General features: G+C 37.1%; 1 long non-coding RNA gene across 1 annotated transcript; it reads right to left on the bottom strand.

Moving 5' to 3' along the window:
* Positions 1-844: 844 nt before the first annotated feature.
* Positions 845-6,921, bottom strand: LOC147830686 (uncharacterized). The gene is made up of 3 exons (XR_015449309.1): positions 4,008-6,921; positions 3,175-3,269; positions 845-2,832 (listed from the first exon to the last, which is right to left on the bottom strand). It is a non-coding gene; the product is annotated as an uncharacterized LOC147830686 (long non-coding RNA).
* Positions 6,922-7,360: the final 439 nt, after the last annotated feature.

Genomic DNA, 7,360 nt, shown 5'->3' with positions numbered 1-7,360 from the left:
TAATGTTAACAGCAACAATAACAACAAAACCCACAAAATGTTTGGCTTCTGTGCTCAAGGGTTGAATCTAAGACATTTAGATTCTCCACCAGGTACAGTCTTACCTACCCAGAAGAACCAAAAAAATATGAAAAGCATTCTTCCCTATAGATGTTCTCTCTTCTCTCTCTCTCCCTCCCTCCCTTCCTCCTTTCCTCCCTCTCCTCCCACCTCACTTGAAAATCATATTTGAATGCTCTTTCTTCTCATGCATCTTCAAGATTTATTCATGAGTCACAGCTGAATGCTCTATGTGTTGTATTTATGTGAACAAAGACACATGAAAAAATATAAAGAACCAGTTCCGTTATCTAGATAGATATGTGTTTGTCAGCATCGAAGAGAACCTCCATCCTGGATGGCATAAGTATTCAGTCACTCTTTCAAAAACATCAGTCAGGCATTGTAAGACATATAACCACAACATAAGCAATGACCTTTAGATGTGTCTTCAGTCCTATTATCTACACACTATGAAATAGAAACAAGTTGATATTGGAAATCTCTGTAATATCGCTTTAGAAGCTATTTATTTCAGGAGTATTCTGCTTGGTGCACCAACCGTAATTTTATTAACAACAGTAATATATTGAGACATTATTCAAAGAAATTCTAATAGGTATTCATTCACTCCACCCCACCCTCACACCATCCCCAACACACACACACACACACGCGCACACACACACACTCTTATAAAAAGAAGCACACAGCTCTTTTCTTCCCCCTCCAAACAGAGGTCCCTATAGTCACTTAAAATATTTAAAACAACTTTTATTAAATTTCTAAAGCTTATCAGGTGTATGGTATCTTCAAGGGGCGTGGCTTCCACAGGAACTATGTAAACCTTGTGATCTTTCAAATGACTCAGCCACAATGTTTAATTTACTCTTCCTTTCACTAAAGGACAAACGACACTTAGAACAAAATAGGCTTTATTCTGGGCATAAGTTTTCCTTAAGATTTTTCTTTAGATCTAGGTCACATTACATCAGCGTACCAACCAAACTGAATTTTTGCTGTTCCTTCTGTCAACGCGGAATAACTCTTGGTGCCGTAGAAACACTGTTAATGACACTCCACTCCAAAGAAATGGTAAGACTATTTGACATGTGAAATTTTGAAATCAATCAAGCTTGTGCCAGTGAATGTTTTCATATCGTTCATTTTCTACAAAATCCATTGACCATAAAAGTGCCTTCTCCACAACAGAAATCATGGCACAATATTTCTTCTTACAGCCTGGACATTTTACAATGAATGGGTGTGAGTTGTCATCGATCCTCCCCAGGCTAAAACCATAATAGAGCCTATACCAAGCATAAACCCACAAAATAATGATCTCATTTCATCAACAATTAGTTTCCTATTGCCACTGTAACAAATTGTTCAGATTTGCAGTGGTTTTTTTTAAAAAAAAGAAACAGATTTATTCTCTTGTACTTCCGGAGGTCATGAGTCTGAAATGAGCCTCACAAATAGACCCAAGGCGTTAGCAAGGTGCCTCTAAAGGCTCTGAGGGGAGAATCCAGTCCTTTTCCTTTTTCGGCTTCTTGTGACCACCGCTGTTCCTTGGTTCGTGGCCCTTTCCTTCTCTTTCCCAGGACATTGTTCTAATATCTGTCTCTCTTATCAAATCATAAAGTCAAATCTCCTTCTGCTTCTTTCTTATAAATATGCTTGTGATTACATTTCAGTCCTCCCCACATAATCCAGGTTAATCTCCCCATTTTAAGGTCTTTAACTTAATCAGACCTGCAGAATCCCTGTTGCCATATAAATGAACAGTAATGGGCTCCAAGGATTAGGTCTTAGCTATCTTAGTAGAACATTATTTGACTGACCGCATCAACTAATGAAGTTGTTGGTTAAAATAAAAGAGAAGTAAAATTAGCTTTCCTTTTAAAGTTAGACATTATACAGAAAGAAGATATATATATATATATATACACATACATATATTTATATATGAAGTAATAATGTGCAAAGAACGAAAAACTAACCTGTAACATCAAGTTCCATACCAAACATAGTATTTCAAGCAGTTTCTTGAAAATGAATAGGAATTTATGTTGTGAAATCAAGAGTTTGGAAGCAGAGGCTAAGTCAATTAGAGTTTTTAGTTGCAAGCAGCAGGATACAATTTTGGCTAATTTAAAGAGAAAAATTCATTAATGGACAAATGAAACAAAGTGAAGCTAGAGAGTTCAGCTTCAACTCTGGACACAACCAAGAAAGGCTTGACACAGAGAGACCTGACTTACTTTACCCAGTAGGAACAGTTTGATTCATATATTCCTCAATTTTTGCAGAAGATATTTGAAATTTTCTTTATGTGCAAAGTGAATAATGTAACAGTACTAAATGCATAAAGTTATTATGAGGATTAAGAGAGATGTTATATATGACATAATTAGCAGCAAACAGAGCCTAACACATACTGTTGAAAATAGATCGGAGAAATCACCCACTCTTATTATTCATGTAAATCCAATCATGAATAATTTCTCAACTGTCCTTGAGTCTCCAGCTCACTTTTAAAAGTTTCAAATTAACTAGGATCATCTGAATCCATTATTCCCAGCTTTAAGAGAATGTGAACAGGGAAAAAATTTTCTTTATTTCCATAGAGAAAGCAAAGCAGTAATCTTGGTCAAGTTTGAGCTGGAGTGACAGAATACCTGCTACCGGTCAATTTACAAAAACAGTGACGTATTGGGGTCACAGTTCTGAAGACTGGGAAGTCCAAGGGCATGGTGCTGGCATCTGTGAGGAACTTCTTGCTGTAGCATCCTGTGGAGGAAGGTAGAAGGGTCAGTGGTTGTGATAGAGCAAGAGAGAACCAAACTTGCTTGCTAATTATAAGAAACCCACTTCTGAGACAATAATGTTCATCTATTAACCTTAGAATGGGAGCAATCAATTAAAAGTAACCCATGACCAGGAACCACGTCCAGTGGAACAATCCAATGGCCACTTGACTATCTCCAAACCCCCTCAAACCACACTTTTTTCCTATTACTTTGGTAATCTTAGTTCATTTTCTCTCTCTCTCCTTCTCTCTCTTGCTCTCTCCCTTCCTTCTTTTCTTCCTTCCTCACTCTTTCTTTCTCTCTTTTCTTCCTATTCTCTCACCTCTCTCACTCCTTCTCTTTCTTCCTCCTGTTCCTCTTCTTCTATGTCTTCTTCTTCTCTTCCTTCTCCTTCTTCCTCCCACCAGGGACCTTATACTAGGAATTGAATACAAGAGTTCAAATATTAATCCTCTTTTACTTGGTTCTCCTTGAAAAAAGTATAATTTTCAATATTATTACTTGCTACACATTTGAAAATTTTTAAACACCAACAACTGCTAAAATAATTTATCAAACTCAATCACACATGTGAATCCAGTGTTTGTCATTTGGAAACATATTGTTATGCTGTACATATGACAAATTTGGAGATAGAGCTCATAGTAGGGGAGTTGGAAAATAGCTTCCTGATAAAGATCAAAGACAACTCTATTTCATCTGAAATATTTATTTTATTAAATTTTAAAAATTTGACCTGAAATAAATACAGAAAAAAATTAATAGCATTGAATTCTAATGGTGAAAATTCAAGTTTTAGTTTCTTAATTTTTAAAATTTCTCTACAATACTTCTACCAAGTTAAGGCATAATAAAATGAAAAGAAAGCCACAGAATATATGTTAAAAGCCTGAGTGTTTAGCAATTTGTACGAACCCACAAAGCAGAAAGGAGGAAGAATTCTTTCTAGTTATAAGAAATGGAATTTAATAAAAAGTGCATTAAGTTCATTGTACTTGGTCCAATGAAAAGTCAAAGAAATATGAAAAAGACTCATACAGTGTGGAAGAAGAAAAAGATTTGAATAATAATCACTCTGGTTTGACATTGCAACAGCTCTTTTTTCTACTTTAACACAAAGGCCAAGCACTCAAGAGAAAAGTGGACTTTTCTTACCATGCTGAAGAAGAAAACTCTTCGCACTGAGTATATTGAGAACCAACTCTGGTCAGTGAGGACTGTCTAACAAAAAAAAAACAGACTAGAGAGAATCAGGAGAAGAATGGCCTTGATGTATTGAACATTCTACCAAATAGATCATAGATTGCTTAAAACTAGACATATCTCAGAGGTACAAATGCTCCAAGGTTACAAATGAGAAAATAAATACCCCCAAATGATATAACCGAGTGCCTGGTTGCTCAGAACTGACCTGAGCTATGAGTGTCAAGCCCCTGAAAACTGTCATATGAAGGGTTCTGGTGCCTGGCCCCTGCTTGCCTTCCATGCCAAACTCCCAGCATGCATCCCATGGTCAAGATTGAGTCCTCTGGGGGTACAGCAAGTCTTATTCCTCTCCACCTGTGGACCAAGCTTCTCTCTGCTTTGCAAAGAAGGTCAGTAGAGCTCTTCTCATGCTTCAGCCCTGAGCTTTTCCATGGTCCCCTCCACTCTAACTAAGCTAGGCAGCCTCCTTTGTGCTCCCATGATACCCAGTACCTCCCTTCATCATAGTACACATCATGTGCTATGTACTCTGTTCTACTGGACTATGACCACCTAAAGCAGATGGAGTACTTCTCTGAATACTTGTTGAACTAGAGATTTGTTGCCAATACAATCACCAATGTAGTCCATTGCATTGTGCATCTAAGGGCCCTATTAGACCCTCCGAGAGAGAGCAACTAGAAAAGGCTTAACTACACTGATGAGCCCCTGGGAGATGCCAGCTCTGACATTATGTCACTATACACCCCACACCCTTGTTTTCCAACTCTGCTTAAGGTTCTAGGAAGATATTTTCTTATTATCTCAGTGTAACTGAGTTTGATTGGAAGTTAACATCCCAACAAGATGGCAGCATCTTTCTTTTCCTGTGAGTTTGTCTGGACTGTTCATGTCTTGAAGGCAGAAGGTTGTATTTATACTTGCCTGTGCCTTTCAGACTTTTTACACAAAGTATGCAACAAACACATGAAGATGCTAATGAGATTACTAAAACAACGTTCTACAGTAGTCCTTTTATTTTTAGTAACAGATTAAAACATGATAAGGAACCAAAAATAGGCATAATGTATGTGTGCGTGTAACAGAGCTTAGAAATAAAAAGATGTAATTAAAGAAAAGTGACTCCCTACTAGAAGCCTATGTGTCACCAGGTTAGCTGAATTATAGATTAGCTCATTAGAAAAACCTGGGTAAAGTAGCAGAAGAAGACAAAACAAGAAATATTGTCTTATAGTTTATGAATGTACAAATCTCATATGTAAGAGAATGTCTCTTGTAGCCATTCCGTTTCTTGTTTTCAGTTGTCATTCATTGGGTATCATAGTTGCATATCCACTCTGCCTTGCTTCATTGGTAGTAGTGCTACTAGAAATTACAATTTTTTTCTCCTGGTGTTCTGTGTTGGTTTCCTTGACATTGGAACTACTAAGGGTGCCAGCTGACTGTCTTTTTCAATGTCCCACAGTTCCAGTATTCTAGAGAAGAGTAAGAGATAGAACCATAGATGGCATAAAATGATTCTGTGATCAAGGTAGAAATAATCTGAAACAGTTAAACAAATCTCTTTACCATTTGACTTCTCAGATTTCCTAGAGTGAAACTAATCCCTCCAAGAAAGGTATGCAATTTGTAGTTTCCCACAATTCTTTTACTGGACTGTCTTGCGGGTATAGAATTCTATAGGACACACTTTGAGGAATGCTGCTACTAAAAGAAAAGCTTTACTAATGTTTTACAAGCTTAACAGGTTAAGCAAAGTTAACAGAATATGAAAGGACAGAAAAGAAGCTCCCATCCACCATTAAAGCTTTTTTTTTTTTTTTAACACACTTGTTCTGCAAAATACACCAGCTGGAAAACACTGTACTGGGCAAGGCAAAGCTATCTCCCATGGAATTGTTTCATACGATCATATCTCTGTTGATTTCTGGCTCCAGTTTTTCTCCCTTTGAGTGGACCCACATATTCTGGTCTAATTGAGAATTTGAGTGCTAGCCAATTTAGGATTCTGGGGCTCAGCTAGAAACAGCATCCATGGCTCTGCTCCTGGAATAAACAAGATCCACAATATATGTTCTTATTAGTGATTCAATGATAGGGTGGATGGTGGAACAGCTTTCCCTATGCGTATCCTGATTGGACTTTTAAAAATGAAAACCCTATTCATTAGGTTCATTTGGCCCCTCTCTGTTCCCTATTTTAAAAGGTTTTTGCTGTTAAATAGATCATACTTGAGAACAAGTGTGAAGACTCAAAGCATTCAACTTTATCAGTGATCACCCCTTGAAAACTAAACTGCAACTGGTCAACTAAACATAATGCTCATATCTTCAGGGACCAGTAGGTCCCCTATGAGGCACCTAGAGCCCAAGCCCTCTGAAGCTCTGCCTGATAGAGGCAAGCAGGGGCTGTGACGGCAGCTGCTCAAAACCAAGCCAGTGCCCCATGAAAATCAACAATGTTCAGTGTGAAGTAAATAACAACGTGCAAAATACTTCTTCTTATTAAGTCATATAACCTGAAAACATGTAAATCTTACCTTGCCTTTGAGCTTGGAATTTCATTTGAAACTGTACCATAGTTTGTGCTTTTGCCTATAGTCTGTGTTCCCTATGGACAATTGTGTTCACACCTTTTGAGGTTAGTCCTTTTTGTAGTGCTATTCAAAAATTTTTTAAACTATACTTAGCATGGAAATTTCTAGATAAAGCTTAGAATGATTTTTCTTATCTGATTAAGAAAGAATATACAAACACCACAGTGTTTGGCTGCAAATCTTGCATAATGGCAAAAACAAACACTGCTCTGAAGGATCAGAGATAAAGAAAAATGGAAAACAAACTTCAAAATGTGTCACAGGGAATAAATTTCTACCAAGAAATATGCTCTCTTCTAAACTTCATATTTATAACTTTGGAAATACTTTTTTATTTCAAGTACAAGCCATAAGGCAAATACATTTTACAAGGAAACACATAAACTTATACACACCAACTTTTAAACTTTATGCGAGCAGCTCCAGGAGTTTTGTGTAAAGATGATATCTGGCAAAATAAAGGCTTGGAAGGTATTAATTGGCCCCTGTGGGTCCTCTTCAGGGCAAAAAAGAAACCAGGAACTAAGAAGAGTCTTCCCTGGGCTTATTATATGATTTCTGGCTTTTAGTGGCCAATATCATTCTTATATATTTATAAAATGTTTAGTCATTTTTCCCTAGAATCATCTCATGACACTAACATGTATTCACATGTGTCTTGGTCTACCATTCAAGACCCTCCAACATTTGGACTCATTCAATTGAC

This window comes from Heterocephalus glaber, unplaced genomic scaffold (assembly GCF_053883595.1).
Source record: "Heterocephalus glaber isolate CG9 unplaced genomic scaffold, H.glaber_assembly_v1.0 deba00000071, whole genome shotgun sequence".
In the NCBI taxonomy this organism is placed as follows: Eukaryota; Metazoa; Chordata; class Mammalia; order Rodentia; family Bathyergidae; genus Heterocephalus; species Heterocephalus glaber.
The sequence above is the reverse complement of the archived record's forward strand: the minus strand, read 5'-3'. Positions and strand labels throughout refer to the sequence as shown.